This window comes from Chlamydotis macqueenii, chromosome W, assembly GCF_036417535.1.
Source record: "Chlamydotis macqueenii isolate bChlMac1 chromosome W, bChlMac1.mat, whole genome shotgun sequence".
Lineage (NCBI taxonomy): Eukaryota > Metazoa > Chordata > Aves > Otidiformes > Otididae > Chlamydotis > Chlamydotis macqueenii.
In genome coordinates, this window is record NC_141592.1 from 49,610,784 (window position 1) to 49,629,175 (window position 18,392).

An 18,392-nucleotide genomic window follows, 5' to 3' on the forward strand; every position below is an offset into this window, starting at 1 on the left:
GACAGTGCCACTGACTTTGAAAGGAAATTCCAGTCCTGGTGGTATCTGGTTAATTTTACCTATAACCCCATCGACAGCGTGGCCACAGCTTTTGTGTTAACAATACACAATGCTTCGGTAGATACAATATACCCAATCATTGCGCTAGGACTGAACCACAACGGAACTGTACTCTGTCCTCTAGACCATAGAGTATGGGCCCGGAAAAACGGGGATAAATGGCAAAGTATTGATTTTGATGCATGTATTGTGCAGGAACAACAAGGATTCATTTGTGAAAGCAATACCATCAGAGCCCAAGACATTTGTCTTGACACTGAACAAAACATTTGCCATTTTGAGATTTGTCCTGATGAAAACCCTGAGACAATACTTGTATATATTGGCAAAGGTTGTGCATGCTTACGGACTGTTTGCGATTCCATATCTGTAGGTGATGTAGTTGTAGATACTAGGAACCACTCAAATTTTTGTGTTTGTAATGTTACTAAAATCACTGGATGTGACTTTGCTTACTTAGCACCGGTGACCTCTCACAAACTCTTGCAATCTAATTGCACACTGATTCATGAACTGCTACCTGCACCAATTGGAATGAATCTCACTTTGGTAAAAAAATTATTACAACACCAGGATTTGATCAAGATCCTGGGAAAGATCAGGGAAAATGGACAAAAAACCTTAGTAACGGTCCATCATGACGTGGATGAAATCCACCGTGTTTTGGAAAGGGTAGAAAAAGATGCAGAACAAAGATGGTGGGACACAGTTTTTGGGTGGTCACCTACTGCAACAGGCATCTTGAACAAATTGTGTCACCCCATTATTGTTCTCTTAATGCTGGTCTTAATAAGTTTTGTTTTATCAGCAATACTGTATGTCAAAATTTGGAAAATGATGAATCAGTTGACACATTTGACTTCTGTACTTAATGCACACAGTCTGCTAAATGTTCCAACCTACATAGATATTCCAAAATCTGCTAGTGCAAGGCAGATTGCCTAGAGAAAAATGATGTAGAATTAGAAGATTTTTAGTGTATGTTAGAGAAACAGCTTAACTTTTTGCAAATTGTATGGTAATTATGCTGCTGTTACTTTTCTCCTTCTCTTTCTCTCTTCTTTCCTGTCTCCCTTTGAGGGTTATGCTACCACCATGCGGTCCTGACGACAATGTTGAGCCACGGGGTGGTGTAAGGGTCGGTCAGAAAATCAGTATTGTCTCAACCTTGTCATCGAGGACTTCCAGGTGGACTATGGACTTGATCTGGCCTAAAAGTTAGGCTCACAACTTGACATGAGTTGCTGCGAGCAGCCTGCCTGAGATGCAGTTGTTTTTTTTTCTCCCGGGAACAGAACGGAACTGTTATGGACAAGGCCGACTCCGGCCTAACAACAAAATGTACAACATCCTTGAAGCGGCGGACAGAGTGGCGCTGAGGTGCCACGGCTCATCCCTGTTGTCAAAACTGGCAGAGATAACCCTGCAGCTGCTATCGAGGAGGATGAATCACAACTGCTGTCTCAAAAACAACGGTGAGAAAGTGCCCTTTAACGGAACTTTGCTAATTAGAATGTACAAAAAACACACTTCTATCCTAAGGGCTGAGAGCAGGCGGAGATCCCCGGAGTAAGGAGGAGCAAGGTTCGCCACTTGGCATAAAAGGTCGACCCCTAACAACGAGACCCCCGAAGAGCTCTCCCCACCAAGGATCGACATCGACATCGATTGTGAGGACCAGCAGGACGCTGCCTGGACCTGGGACCATAGGGACGCCTTGGACCCGTGGTGGTAGCTATTATCTTCTTTTTTCCCTTCCCTATCTTTACTTTTCCTTTTCACTCCCTTTCACCTATCGCACGCCGCTTTACGGGCAAAATAATAAAGTTTGTGCTGTTTGATTGAAACCAACCCCTTTGGCATGTTCGCTGTAATTTTTGCACTTCGAGACTGCATTAAAAGAACCGTCACGAGTCCCAAGTGGGCCGTGACAGAGGTCTACAAAGAGGCTGTGCGAGTGGCCAGGGATCAGGTGAGGAAGGCTAAAGCCCTGACAGAACTGAATCTGGCCAGGGATATAAAAAGCAACAAGAAGAGTTTCTGTAGGTATGTAGGGGACAAAAGAAAGTCCAAGGAAAATGTAGGCCCCCTCCAGAAGGAAACCGGTGTCCTGGTTACTTGGGACATGGAGAAGGCTGAGGTACTCAATGACTTTTTTGCCTCAGTCTTCATCGATAAGGTGAAGCTGTAGAAGTCGCAAGCAGGGACTGCGAGGATGAAGAACCACCCACTGTACTCGAAGAGCAGGTTCAGGAACATCTGAGGAACTTGAAGGTGCACAAGTCCATGGGACCTGATGAGATCCATCCGTGAGTCCTCAGGGAACTGGCGGATGAAGTTGCCAAGCCACTAGCCATTGTATTTGAGAAATTGTGGTGGTCTGGTGAGGTCCCTGATGACTGGAAGAGAGGGAACATAACCCCAATTTTTAAAAAGGGGAACAAGGAAGACCCGGGCAACTACAGGCAACTACAGCCTCACCTCTGTGCCTGGCAAGGTCATGGAGCAGATTCTCCTGGAAACCATGCTAAGGCACATGGAGAGCAAGGAGGTGGTTGGTGACAGCCAACATGGCTTCACCAAGGGCAGATCGTGCTTGACCAATTTGGTGGACTTCTATGACTGGGTAATAGCGTCGGTGGACAAGGGACGAGCAATGGATGTCATCTACCTGGACTTGTGCAAAGCTTTTGACACTGTCCCGCATGACATCCTTCTCTCTAAACTAGAGAGACATGGGTTTGATGGACGGACCACTCGGTGGAAAAGGAGTTGGCTGGATGGCCGCACTCAGAGAGTGGTGGTCAACGGCTTGATGTCCATGTGGAGACCGGTGATGAGTGGCGTCCCTCAGGGGTCCGTGCTGGGCCTGGCCCTGTTCAACATCTTTGTCGGCGACATGGACAGTGGGATAGAGTGCACCCTCAGCAAGTTCACCGACGACACCAAGTTGTGTGGTGCCGTCGACACGCTGGAAGGGAGGGATGCCATCCAAAGGGACCTTGACAGGCTGGAGAGGTGGGCGCGTGCCAACCTCATGAAGTTCAACCAGGCCAAGTGCAAGGTCCTGCACCTGGGTCATGGCAATCCCAGGCACAAATACAGCCTGGGCAGAGCATGGATCAAGACCAGCCCTGAGGAGAAGGACTTGGGAGTGCTGGTGGATGAGAAGCTCAACACGAGCAGGCAATGTGCCCTTGTGACCCAGAAGGCTAACCGCATCCTGGCTTGCATCAAGAGGAGCGTGGCCAGCAGGTCGAGGGAGGTGATTCTGCCCCTCTACTCTGCCCTGGTGAGACCCCACCTGGAGTACTGTGTCCAGTTCTGGAGCCCCCAACACAAGAAGGACATGGACCAGTTGGAGAAGGTCCAGAGGAGGGCCACGAAGATGATAAGAGGGCTGGAGCACCTTTCCTATGAGGACAGGCTGAGAGAGTTGGGGCTGTTCAGCCTGCAGAAGAGGAGGCTCCGGGGAGACCTGATAGCGGTCTTCCAGTACCTCAAGGGGGCCTACAGGAAAGATGGGGAGAGGCTGTTCAGTAGGGCCTGTTGTGATAGGATAAGGAGTCATGGTTTTAAAATAGAGGGGGGTAGATCTAGATTGGATATTAGGAAAAAGTTTTTTACACTGAGGGTGGTAGAACACTGGAACAGGTTGCCCAGAGAGGTGGTGGATGCCCCATCCCTGGAATCGTTCAAGGCCAGGCTGGATGGGGCTCTGAGCAACCTGATCTAGTTGGGGATGTCCCTACTCCTTGCAGGGGGGTTGGACTAGATGACCTTTGAAGGTCCCTTCCAACTCTAACCATTCTATGATTCTATGATATGCTGCCAGTATCTCTTTTTCAGTTGTATTGTAGTGGGCCTCATATCCTCTATATCCTCGGCTCCAAGAGCCTAAGGGTCGACCTCGAGTCTCCCCTGGTGCTTTCTGTGAAAGACTCCAGGTAGGGCCATTCTCCCCGGCTGCGGCGTAGAGGATGTTTTTCACATCTTGTCCTGTTTGGACTGGCCCAAGGGCTGTTGCATGAACAATTTCTTGTTTAATTTGTTCAAAGGCTTGTCGTTGCTCAGGGTCTCATTTAAAATTATTCTTCTTTCGAGTCACTTGATAGAGAGGGCTTACAATCAGACTGTAATTTGGAATATGCATTCTCCAGAAACGCACAACGCCCAAGAAAGCTTGTGTTTCCTTTTTGTTAGTTTGTGGAGCCATAGCTGTTATTTTGTTGACCACATCCATTGGAATGAGACAATGTCCATCTTGCCATTTTACTCCTAAAAACTGGATCTCTTGTGCAGGCCTCTTGACCTTCCTTTGTTTCATGGTAAAACCGGCTTTCAGAAGGATTTGGATTATTTCCTCCCCTTTTTCTAAAACTGCTGCTTCTGTGTTGCTCCATACAATGATGTCATCAACATATTGCAGGTGTTCTGGAGCTTCACCCTTTTCCAGTGCAGTCTGGATCAGCCCATGGCAAATGGTGGGGCTGTGTTTCCACCCCTGGGGCAATCGATTCAAGGTGCACTGGATGCCCCTCCAAGTGAAAGCAAACTGTGGCCTGCATTCTGCTGCCAAAGGGATGGAGAAAAATGCATTGGCGATATCAGTGGTGGCATACCGCTTGGCTGCTTTTGACTCCAGTTCATATTGAAGTTCTAGCATGTCTGGCACGGCAGCACTCAGTGGTGGTGTAACTTCATTCAGGCCACGATAGTCCACTGCTAGTCTCCACTCTCCACTAGATTTTTGCTCTGGCCATATTGGACTGTTAAAGGGTGAGCAAGTCTTGCTGATAGCTCTCTGGCTCTCTGGTTGATGAATCAGCTTATGGATGGGGATCAGGGCGTCTTGGTTGGTGCGATATTGCTACCGGTGCACCGTGGTGGTAGCGATCCTTACCTGTTGTTCTTTGATTGTGTCATAGTTTAGTCCCACTCAGGACCTAACTATGCAGTCTCTCACTCACTCCCTCCACCCTCTGAGGGAACAGGGGAGAGATAATACAAGAAAAAAGGCTCGAGGTTTGAGATAAGGACAGGGAGTGATCCTTAAAGTTACTGTTATGGGCAAAACAGACTCAACTTGGGGAATACTATTTGTTTATTATTAAAACCATAGAAGGATAATGAGAAAGAGGACAAAGTGACTCCCCACTACCCCTCCCTCTTCCTGGGCTTAACTTCATATTCAGTTATCTCTACCTCCTTCCCCTCCCCGAGCAGCACAGGGGGAAGAGGGAATGGGGGTTATGGTCAGTCGATCACGTGTTGTTTTATGCTGCTGCTTCCTCGTCGGGGGAAGAACTCCTCACATTCCTCCCCTGCTCCAGCATGGGGTCCCTCCCATGGGCCACAGTCCTTTGTGAAACTGCTCTGGCGTGGGTCATCTTTTCCATGGGGTGCAGTCCCTCCAGAACAGCTGCCCCAGCAGGCCCTCCACAGGCCACAGCCTCCTTCAGGCATCCACCTGCCCCAGTGCGGGGTCCTCCATGGGCTGCAGGTGGATCTCTGCTCCTCCCTGGACTTCCGTCGGCTGCAGGGGGACAACCTGCTCCACCATGGTCATCACCACAGGCTGCAGGGGAATCTTGGTCAGGAGCCGCATTATGCAAGCAACGGAGGAACGTACGACAAAGACTCAATATGAGTAATAAGCGTAGTTCGATTTATTAGTCCCGGATGCGCATATTTATATTGCTAAGATAAAATATGCCTACTAGTCATTGCGTGATTGGCTTAAGCTCTAATGGTTACATTTGCATATCCCTCCTACTTGCAGTTAGTTAACCTGGAAAGTCCGTTAACCTGGAAAGTCCCGTACTTTTCATGTTTTCACTTTCTCAAAGTTATTTACAATCTTCTTCAAGGTTGCTTCGTTTACTTTCTCACAGGCGGCCTCATTACTTTCTCACAGGCGGCCTCATTATTTTCTCACAGGTGGCTTCAGTACATTCTCACAGGTGGCTTCAGTACTTTCTTACAGGCAGCTTCAGTGATGTCCTTGAGGCCTGCTGCTCACAAACATAACAATTCCATTTGGTCTGGATTGTTCACTAAGTGTCCGTGATACTCCAGGTACCCAACAAGTCCCCCTTTTTGTTTTGAACAATCCAGACCCACTTATGCGCTAATAACAAAAAATCAATGGCTGCTAGATTGTGCAAAAATATCATGACGCATACTATCCATGTCTTCTAATAATCCTGATAACATGCTAGAGGTTAAATTCATTTGCTTTTGTGCCCAACAAGCTAATTTATTTAAGTTAGCTAAAGCTTTTTGCAGTTGCTGCCCAAGGAAAAAATAAAGATAATGCTATCCGCTCAGCTGTACCCAACAGGGTTAAATTGCCATCACAATGGGGAGTCAATACTTTTAGAGATCTTCTTGCTCGAGTATGATTCCGTAATGTTCTCATAGGTGGAGCAAACATTATCAATTTTCCAAAATAACATGGTCCTCCTATGGCCCTTTTTGGTACTCCTGACCTTATTTTACTACAATATCAACTAGGTTCATGGTTGTTTGGGGGGTTTTTTTGGGTTTTTTTTTTTGTTTTTTTTTTGTTTTTGTTTTTTGTTTGGTGTGTTTTTTTTTTTTATGAGCCAGATTGTCTGTATTGAGTTGTTAATCATTTTTTGCAAGCATGGTATGTTATGCCTAGTATGATGCCTAGTATCACAATTCCGATTTTAACCAAGGACAGCAACCACCCAATTATGCCACACACAAGCTTAGTTAATAAAATTACTGATCACACGTTATACATATTCATGATTAAGAAGCAAAGCTAAGTTTCACTACCTTCTAGTAATTTTCTACTATAACATTTTTCTACTATTATAGATATAACAACTCCAGTAACTTTCTTATCTATAAGAGCAATGACTAGTTTTCTGCAGGCCTCTGTTGAAACAAGCCATAAATTCTGCTAACAATGTTTTGTATCTTAAAGCTTCCCTTCTCATTCCATGGCTTTCTTCCTGAGAGCATGATTGCATTCCGCCCCCAAGGTCAGTTTGCTTTCACTGATACCATACTGACTCAGCGAAATACCACATCTCCCCCTTCTTTGTTTATGAGAAGAGGCTTGTTTCAACGCTTTATCTATTAAAGTTTGCACACATTTTAAGACACAGAATTATAGATCAAAATACATATATAAAAGGAATGAATAAGCATCCTACAGCTATTAGTAACAAGCTTATATCAATTCACCAAAAGATTTCTGAATATATCAAAACCATCACTTTGTTGCTGTTTTTGTACTCCTTTTTGCAAGTTTTGAATACTTTTGTGAATAGATTCCGAATGATCAGACAGATTCATGCAGCAAAGCCCATCAAAATCCTGACAATCATGATTTTGTGCTAATAATAAAAAATCTATTGCTGATCTATTCTGTTACTAACCCAACTACGCCAAAGACACCGCTGAGCAAGAGGATGGTTATCAGCCGGGTCAGAGCAGAGAAAGGAGGCAGGCGCAGCACCTTCAGGGCGTCCCCTGTTGTAAATAAAGTGTGCTCTGGGTCTGTCCTCTCCCCTCCGCTCCGAGCCACCTCTGTTTATCCCCTCAGCAGATTCAGTGAAAGAGTAGTGACTAGATGGTGCTGCACGCATGGCCAGCGCACACAACAAGGCCTGACTAGACGTTGCTGCATGTGTGGCCAGCACATGCAACAAGGCCTGTCAAATATGTGCTCTGCAGGCTAACAGCGGTTCTGTTTTGTAAAGTAGCATAGTATATAGAACCTACATCAGTTAACAGCGTTGATAGTGCCGATGCAGTTGTATTTATTTGCTTAGCAAGCCAACAGTCCAATTTATTTAGCATAGTTAATGCCTAGGCACTTGCCACACCAGGTGTAAAGACTGAAGCAGCAATAATTTTACTTAGTTTCCAAAACTCTGTATTATCTTGGCAACCAGATTCAATGCTATGTATGCTTCGTTTAGGTCTTTTATGCTGTCTGGATTTTGATATGTGCTCGCATGATTACGTCATGCTGTGTCATTGCAATGTATAGATTTTTTTTTGCATATCCCTCCTACTTGCAGTTAGTTAACCTGGAAAGTCCGTTAACCTGGAAAGTCCCATACTTTTCATGTTTTCACTTTCTCAAAGTTATTTACAATCTTCTTCAAGGTTGCTTCGTTTACTTTCTCACAGGCGGCCTCATTACTTTCTCACAGGTGGCTTCAGTGATGTCCTTGAGGCCTGCTGCTCACAAATATAACAATTCCATTCGGTCTGGATTGTTCACTAAGTGTCCCTGATACTCCAGGTACCCAACAGCGTTACTTCTCCCCCTCCTTCTTCACTGACCTTGGTGTCTGCAGCCGTTCCTCTCACAAGGAAAATTCTTCACAACAGGCAGGCGGATGCCTCTCAGGATCTCTTTACATCTCATTCATATCTCATCTCCTCTCCACTTCTTGCAGCTGCGCTGGGCCAAGTTGGGCCCAGCGGGAGGCCAGAGGGTGAGGCCTGCAAGGCCCACAAGGCTCGCGCCTCCCCTTCTCTGCCCCTGCTTCAGCTTCTTCACATCTTCACTTCTTTTTTTTTTTTTTCCTGTTTTCCCCTTCTGAAATACGTTATCGCAGAGGCATTATCAGGGAACATTCTGCTACCAATTGGCTTGGTCTTGGCCAGCAGCGGGTCTGCCCTAGGCCCGGCCAAGTCCACTGAACAAAGGGGAGCAACTTGTAGCAGTTTCCTACAGAAGCCACCACCTTAGCACCCCCCTGCCCCGCCCCCCCCCCCCCCCCCCAAACAAAACCATGCATAGCAAATTTACATCTTTCATGTTTTGTCTAACAAAGTCCTCTTTTGGTTATATTCTATATACATACTTGTCTGGTTTCAAATCCCTGTGTACAATTGCATGATTATGAAGGTATTCCAAGGTCAGAACAGTTTCTGCAAAGTACAGCCATGACATGTCTACAGGTAAGGGACCCATATCCTTCATCAAAGTAGCACAGTCTCCACCTGTGAAAACATGACAAATTTTACAGATGACGCTATAAATTCTGAGGTGTATCAGTATAATCTATACAAATTGCAGAAGTAGACACAAATTGTAGTCATAAATGTTTATTTTCCAGTGAGATGATCCAATTGAACATGTAATCACATCAACTACTATATTCCCAGTGTAAAGCTGGGAGTGAGCAGTACAATGGTCCAGTCGGAAATCAATAAAGCCTGTGTTGGTACTTAAAAAAAAAAAAAAATTTAAAAAAGCAAATACTCCCCCACACACAACCATAGCCTGGATATCTCATCTCGCACTGCCTCTGTCCACTGTCTTCTTTCAGCATTAGCACCTTTTCAAATTGCTTACTCTTCTCTCTTTCTTTGTAAAAATAACTATTACAAATACTTGAATATATGCTAATGAAAATTTGAACTCCAGAAAAGCAAACAGCATTTCCACATGAACTTTGAATGCTGGGACACTTAACAATTACATTGTATGAGAAATTTATGCAAAGAGCAGTCATTTCCCATTATAGCTGGAGCACAAATGTTTTACAAGCTCTCGCCAGTAGATGACAATTGGGAAAAAAGTCACCTTGTTGGATTTAGGTCCTAAATCTGTATTGCCAGAGGAGGGCCTTTCTAATGCAAGTACCATACCACTTATTTTTCTTTCTTGGTGTAAGAAAACCCTCTTTTTCCTCTGTAAAATAGAACAAACACTTTACCGTCTTCATATTCCATGACCATGCATAAATGACATCTTGTTTCAAAGGAGCAATACACGCTGACATCAAACAGATTTTCTGCAAACGTCAGGATATCATGCTTGACAAAGGCCTGTTGAATCTGGTTTCAGAGGATGAGATTCTGCTTATTAATTTTCTTCATGGCAAATCTTTTTCTAGTTTCCTTATATCTCTCAAAATAAACTGCACTGAAGAAGTTCAAATGGGAGAGAAAAAGGATTAAATAACTGTATTAAAAATGTATTTTAAAATACTTTTTTTACAAATAAATAAATATATATACAAAACCCACTGTATAAATATTATATAAAAGACTTGATTTTAATTTAATGTAGTTGACCAGCCTTTTACATTAGAGAATGGCTACAGACCTCATTTTGTTTCATAACCAGGATGAGTCTCAGTCAACACAAATAGGTACACACATATGAAAAAAAACATCTCCTCCCTCCGAAAACCAAAACAAACAACCTGGGTCATGGCAATCCCAGGCACAAATACAGGCTGGGCAGAGCATGGATCAAGACCAGCCCTGAGGAGAAGGACTTGGGAGTGCTGGTGGACGAGAAGCTCAACGTGAGCCGGCAATGCGCCCTTGCAGCCCAGAAGGCCAACCGCATCCTGGGCTGCATCAAGAGGAGTGTGGCCAGAAGGTTGAGGGAGGTGATTCTGCCCCTGTACTCTGCCCTGGTGAGACCCCACCTGGAGTACTGTGTCCAGTTCTGGAGCCCCCAACACAAGAAGGACATGGACCAGTTGGAGAGGGTTCAGAGGAGGGCCACGAATATGATCAGAGGGCTGGAGTACCTCTCCTATGAGGACAGGCTGAGAGAGTTGGAGCTGTTCAGCCTGGAGAAGAGGAGGCTCCAGGGAGACCTTATAGCGGTCTTCCAGTACCTCAAGGGGGCCTACAAGAAAGATGGGGAGAGACTGTTCAGTAGGGCCTGTTGTGATGGGCCATGGGGTAACGGTTTCAAAATAGAGGGAGGTAGATTCAGATTAGATATTAGGAAAAATTTTTTTACACTGAGGGTTGAAGAGCACTGGAACAAGTTGCCCAGAGAGGTGGTGGATGCCCCATCCCCGGAAACATTCAAGGCCAGGTTAGATGGGGCTCTGAGCAACCTGATCTATTTGAAGATGTCCCTGCTGCTCCTTGCAGGGGGGTTGGACTAGATGACCTTTGAAGGTCCCTTCCAACCCTAACCATTCTATGATTCTACGATTCTATGATATAGCAAATGCTCCCTCCAACAGATATAGCAAACTCTCTCAGCTCAGACAGATTTTGAGTGTGTCCATCAGCATAGGATTATATACAAATCCTAGCTATGGCATAGTGTTATAAAACATTCTGACAAATGCTTGTTCTGTGAGTGTGCTGTCAGATAATTATGACTCAGAGTCTGGTCCAGGGGATTTTAAAACATGTCACAGATTTCTCACAAAGGTTGTTCAGAAATTGCTTGATGGAGTGGCTCTCTCATTGCCAGGTACAAAATCTTGTACTTGTGCAGTCCCTGACATCAGCACTGATCCATATCAGTGGTAGGTAACCAGTAGTTTACCCGAAACAAAGATCACTGCATTAACTGCATGGTAATGTGGGATTATGATGTATCTTGACATTCAGAATTTCCACTCATGTACTGTATTTTTATGAAGAACTTCACACAGCTGCCAAAGTTATAGACACTGAAAAACATCAACACTATTTCTGCATTCTTTTGTGGAGGAAAAGTTTTCTAGACAAGAAAGTTTCTCTTACTTATCCCAAAAGCTTTCATTAATCCTTTGCTCTTGTCTGAGTGTAGGGCAGGTAAGAGACATTACACCATTATGAAAGTGGGGGAAAACCATCTTGGGCAAAACCCAAGACAAATCCCATCCTTAGTGCCTTCTACTAAGTCTCACTTCCTCTTGCCCCTCCCAAGCAGGAATAAAGACCAAGCTATTCAGCTCCATTACTTCTTCCTGCTGGTTTCAAACCTTTTGTCCTGCCCCTTTTCATTTGCTTTTCTTTCCTTTATGTTATGATTTTCCCCTCTCTTTTGTTGCTATCTCCTGTCAGTCAGTCAGTCAGTCATAGTTTCTTAATCTCATCTTTTCTTTTCCCTATTTCAGTCCCCTTGTACACTCCTGAACTCTTGAAAAGCAGATATTAACCAGAGCATATTATTACAGCATCTTAATAAATCCCCTTTGCAGATCATTTGGTTCTGTAAGGTCATTAATACCTTATTTAAGGATGAAGAACTAGTAAGTTCTAAGAACTATACAAAACAGTAAATATGTGGGACATGCTGGTTATGTTTCCCCTGCTCTTTAAGTTGTATTCTCCAGGCAGGTAATTGTATAAATTTCCACTAGGATTCAGTTATCCACAATTCCTCAGAAGAAAATTGTTTAGTTCAAGTGTACCAGACTCATGAGACAACTGCAATACAATTGTCTGTCCTGGTTTTGGCGGGGATAGAGTTAATTTTCCTCTCAGTAGCTGGTGTGTTTTGGATTTTGTGTGTGAAGAATGTTCATAAACACCCTGATGATATTGAGTTGTTGTGAATGAGACCAAGGACACCGTCCTGCTTTCCAAGTCTCACTAATGTGCGGATGCAGGAAGCTGGGAGAAAGACAGACAGAATAATTGACCCAAACTGGCCAAAGAGAGTATTCCATGCCATAAATATCATGCTCAGTATATAAGTGGGGGCTGGCCAGAGTGGGTGTCTGCCTTCCTGGCATCCATCTTTCTCCCTTGTTTTGCTGGCATCATTCCCTCTACCTTGCTGGCTCCCTTTTGCTCCTTTGCTTGCTGCTCGGTTTTGTTTCCCTGATCGCTGCTCAGGACGGGCTCTATTGGTTATTGGGACATTGAGTAGTGAGAAAACACATATTGTTCACTTTGTATATTTTAATATCCTTATATTTTGTTATTATTGTAGTTTTCCCTTGTTATTTTAGTAAATTATCTTTATCTCAACCCACGAGTTCTCCTTCCTTCCCAATTCTCTCCCCCATCCCCTGGGGAGGGGGAGCGAGAAACTGTGTGGTAATTTGGGCTAAACCATTACATTCTCTCTCTCTCACATTGTCACGTTCCGATTTCGGACGAGAGGAAGGCCCCCTTGCGTTCTAGCCGACCTCAGATGAGTCTGGGAGGCTAGGGGCGGCTAGACCAACCTCTCACACACTGGAGTGTGGTTTTTTTCGTATTCTCAGGAACAGAATTAAGACTCAAAACGGAGTCAAGTGCCACGTAACTTTATTAACCTGACAAGAAGTTTGTAAATGGAAGAGAAAGGAGAGAAAGGAAGGAAAGAGGGAAAAGAGTTTCGGTTGAATAGCTACCACCACGGAGCTGCGGTGTCCCGACAGTTCAGTTCGCTCGATGGGGGGGACGATCCGTCCGCTGTTGGTCCTCTTGATGTCGGTTCCATGGATGTGTAGAAGTCTAGAAGTGTAGAAGTGTCTTCCGTTGAAAAATGTTCCCCTTTTTATGTTGGTTGTTTTCATTGTATTTCTGGGCGCATGCTTGGGGGGGGGGGGGGATAGGGCTAGATTTCTCCGAACCAGCTCTGCATTCAGGTTTGCAAGAAAACAGGAGTTGCCTTGCAAGGTAACGGGAAGCCATTGTTCGGGTAGTGTTTTGATGTTTCGACAATGTTGAGACAAATATTCGACACAGTCTCTCACACCACCCCGTGGCTCAACATTGTTGCCTCAGGGATGGAGTTCCGTGGTGGCATAAATGATAGAGGGAATGAGAAAGAAAATTAAAAAAAGAGAAGAGAAGAAGAATAAAAGAAAAAAAAAAGATATATACAATTCTGAACATTATTGTTTATCAGTTAGTGTACAAAGAGATATAAATGCTAAATACTTTGATTTAATTAACAATATCTTATCTAAGTAAATGACAAAACCAGAACATTAACATATCAACATTTATCTTACACAACTAAAAATTTGTCCCAGGCCAAGTTTGAGGCTTATGGCTCTGGGGGATCAGAAGAAGCAAGTAATTGTTTACAAGGACAATCACAAGGTAAACAAAGATAAACCAACAAAACTATAGCAATGCACCACATCATAAATGCCTCAAGATAAAGCACCATGAAAATATTAAGCATTTTGTTCATTTCTGCAACCATTTTTTTCTTTGGCAAAACAGTTCAGTTTTTGCTTTTTGGTGAGGCTGGCGACCAAGTCCTCGTGGAGCTTGTGGCTATGGAATCCTGGTCCACCGGAACTCGACAATGTTGAGACAAATATTTGACACAGTCTCTCACACACGTTTATAGATGCATACACTGTTTGTACTATATAAAGTTATTTTAAATGATCTTCAATGTATAAAAATGTCTATCATTAGTTATTCACATCCTCCGCTGGAACAGTAACCTGAGCAAACAGCATTTATGCTTTACAAAGAAAAGTCTGCCCTAGACAGCAGCACGTTATTCCTGCAGAAGACCTCCTTTCTTCCGCCAGGACATTCCCAGTTTGCAGCAGTGATGCCATTTCCACAGACTACTAGTATACTAAACTAAGCACACTGCAACAACTGTGCTCGGGACTGACTATGACACCAGTATTCTCAGCTCCCACAGTTTGAAAGATCATATTAGAATTTTCTGAAATGTCACTAAAATAATACATAGAAAATGAAATCTTCCCAAAGAGAAACAGGTAAATAAAGATATATAAATTGCCTGGACAATTAAAAAAAAAAAAAAGAAGAGAGAAACAGGAAATCTTCCATATTTCTGCACAGAAGTGGGGCTTCAACTTAATCTAAAAGGAAAGTCTAGAGCAAAGCACACATCTCAGAGGAACAGGAAAACTCAACTGATTAATGTGTGGCTCGGGGGCTGGTGTCATCATTGGAATTTTGAGTTTTTTGATCATAGGGAGGTTTACGTGGCACCGGGCCTGCTGGCAGCAGATGAAGTTCGGTTGTTTCCAAGGGGGAGAAGGATTCTCACCCATGAGCTGGCAGGGATAACTGAGAGGGCTTTAAACTAAGCTCTAAGGGGAAAGAGGATACAACCAGGCTCACTAGAGATGAGCCTTGGGGTGACGTGCCAAGGTTGGGGGTGAAATCGATAGCCCAGCTCAAGTGCATTTACACCAATGCACACAGCATGGGCAGCAAGCAGGAGGAGCTGGAAGCCATTGTGCAGTGGGATAGCTATGACTTAGTCACCATCACAGACGTGGTGGGATGGATCTCATGACTGGAGTGCTCCAATGGACGGCTTCAAGCTCTTCAGAAGGGATAGGCAAGGAAGGAGAGGTGGTGCGGTGGCTCTGTATGTCAGGGAGTGTTTTAATTGCATAGAGCTCAACGATGGTGATGATAGAGTTTTCAGTTATTGGAGCGGTAAGGAGAGGGGTCAGCAAAACCACTACCATGGACTTGCAGAGGGCAGACTTTGGCCTGTTCAGGACACTGGTTGAGAGAGTCCCTTGGGAGGCAGTCCTGAAGGGCAAAGGGGTCCAGAAACTCTGGGACGTTCTTCAAGAAGGAAATCTTAAAGGTGCAGGAGCAGGCTATCCCCATGTGCCGTAAGACGAACTGGCGGGGGGGACGACTGGCTTGGCTGCACAGGGAGCTTTTGCTAGGACTCAGGGGAAAAAGGAGAGTCTACTGCTCTTGGAAGAAGGGGCAGGCAACTCAAGAAGAGTGCAGGGAGCTCGTAAGGTCATGTAGAGAGAAAATTAGAAAGGCAAAAGCCCAGCTAGAACTCAATCTGGCCATTGTTGTTAAGGATAACAAGAAATGTTTCTACAAATACATCAACAACAAGAGAGCCAAGGAGAATCTCCACCCTTTATTGGATGCAGAGGGGAACATTGTCACCAAAGATGAAGAAAAGGCTGAAGTACTTAATGCCTTCTTTGCCTCAGTCTTTAACAGTCAGACCAGCCAAGCCACTCTCCATCATTTATCAGCAGTCCTGGTTAACTGGGGAGGTCCCAGATGACTGGAGGCTTGCCAGTGTGATGCCCATCTACAAGAAGGGCCAGAAGGAGGATCTGGGGAACTACAGGCCTGTCAACCTGACCTCGGTGCTGGGGAAGATTATGGAGCAGTTCATCTTGAGTGCACTCACCAGGCATGTGCAGGACAACCAGGGGATCAGGCCCAGCCAGCATGGGTTCATGAAAGGCAGGTTCTGCTTGACCAATCTCATCTCCTTCTATGACCAGGTGATCCACCTAGTGGATGAGGGAAAGGCTGTGGAGGTTATCTACTGTATAAGCAAAGCCCTGAATAAACGAAGATCATGCTTACCTCTATGAGGAGTTTGTGATTATTCCGTTCAGGTCCTCCAGGATAGAGTTCAATAGCAGATTCAAAAGCAATCCAAAGTAATACTGAAAATAAGGGAAAAAAAAACCTAAGACAACAAAATAAACAAACAAAAAACCAAAATCAAAGGCAGAGGAAATGTTGAATATGAAAGCAGTAGAGAAGATATCTGCAATATGCAAAAAAGGTCAAACACTAAGACCAGTCTCCCCTTGAAAAACATTTTGCAAAGCAGCAATAGTGCCATTCCCAACTGTTTAGTGAGTTAATGCAAAGTTCATTTGTATTAATTGCACAACAAATTGCATATCACTTAATTATTATAATCAGTTAAACAATGAGTTAACTCCTGAGTATATATTTATAATTACCACCGATCTATGTAAGAAAATAAAGCACAAATTGATTGCAAGATTCACATTTAGAGCACAGGAAAAGTCGAACAAAACTTTAGGAGATATACTGCAATTTATAATCTGAACAAACAGGGAAAACTTTGTAAATATGAAATTATATACATATGTTTTAGGATTCTGTCTAGATTAAGATCCATTTACTACAAGTATTTTTAATGTGCTCAGCATTTAACCTATGCAACTGGAGCAAATATTCCATATTCCTCAGGAGGAACATGCTGTCCCTAGCAAGACTTGAGATGTGGCCACTTTGTTTATACAGGAAAGTTTAATTAAAGTTATATTTCAGTTATATTTGACTTGTTATGAATCTAGCTAACCAATGACTTCATAGTTAGTTATTATCTTCATGAACAGCAACACTGTCTGCGAGGCTATAACACAGGCACTGTCACAGATAGTGCTTGCCACTGGCTCTGTGCCCAGTTTGGGAGCTAGGCTAGTGCATCCTGGCAGTTGCTGCTGTTCTCAACATGAAAAAATCATACTCAGGCAAGGAGGTAGCTGGGGGATCTCCTCCTTGCTCTTCTCCCACTAGCTGAAGTTAAGGTATAGAGCAAGAGCCTTTTCCACGCTTATACTGAACAGAACAGCTCATCTGCCCATCTACTGGTAATTTTTACCACATTTGGCCCTTAAAAAAAAACCCCAAACAAAAAAAAAAAACACCCCAAAAATCCAAACAAACAAGATCAACAAACAAACAGGTCCTATTACAGCCATATTTTCTTTAAACAACATCCATCCAGACTAGAGGACTAACCACAGCCAATTCCCCAGACTGTTTCAGTACTGCAAGGGAGCTAAGCTCATACCCTGAGCTTTCTGTAACTCCAGTTGAAACTGAAGCCAGCATAGTCCAGAATTAAGATAAAACATGGTGTCATGGTTTAACCCCAGTTAGCAATCAAGTACCACACAGCTGCTCACTCCCCCCTCCCCTCCCCAGGGGATGGGGGAGAGAATTGGGAAGAAAAGAAAACTCGTGGGTTGAGATAAAGGCAGTTTACTAGGATAGCAAAGGAAAAGATAATAATATATATTAAAATAATGATGATAATAATAATAGGAATAACGATAGGCATAATAACATTTTTAAAAATACAAAATAAGTTATGCACAATTTCTCACCACTCGATGACCTGATGACTGATATAGCCCATCCAGAGCAGCAATTACGGAATGAAAAAAAAACCCTGAAAAATAATCCCGGAACAGTTCCGAACAGCAAGAGAAAAGTGAGACAGCTCACCGGCTCACCCTCACTTAAATACTGAGCATGACGTTTATGGCATGGAATACTCTCTTTGGCCAATTTGGGTCAACTGTTCTGGCTGTATTCCTCCCAGCTTCCTGTACTTGCACATCAGCTAGACCTGGAAAGCCAAACAGTGTCCTTGGTCTCATTAGCAACAACTCATATCATCAGTGTGTTTATCAACATTCTTCACATAGGAAATCCAAAACACATCTGCTACTGAGAGGAAAATTAACTCCATCCCTGCCAAAACCAGGTCACAGGGGAGTGCCTCCAAACTACAGATGAAAGGCCTGCTTATCCAGATACCTACCACAGTGAAACCCTGTCCACCTTCTCCCCAGCTTTCTTATTCTGTTTTCCACTTAGACCTACCACCTCTTGGCTTTCTTTGCTTTTTCCTTGCTGGTGGCTGTTCCCAACAATCGCAGCTCTGAGCACCACTGTTCATAACTCACCATATTTCATGGAATTGGTGGGCCAGGATGATGAGCCAGACAGATCTCCTCATAGCATTGAAAGCATTTCCCAAATAGCACAGAGAGTAGCTTTAGGGAGTGCTTCTCTTGGCTGAAAGAATATGCATGGTATCAATGCTTGAT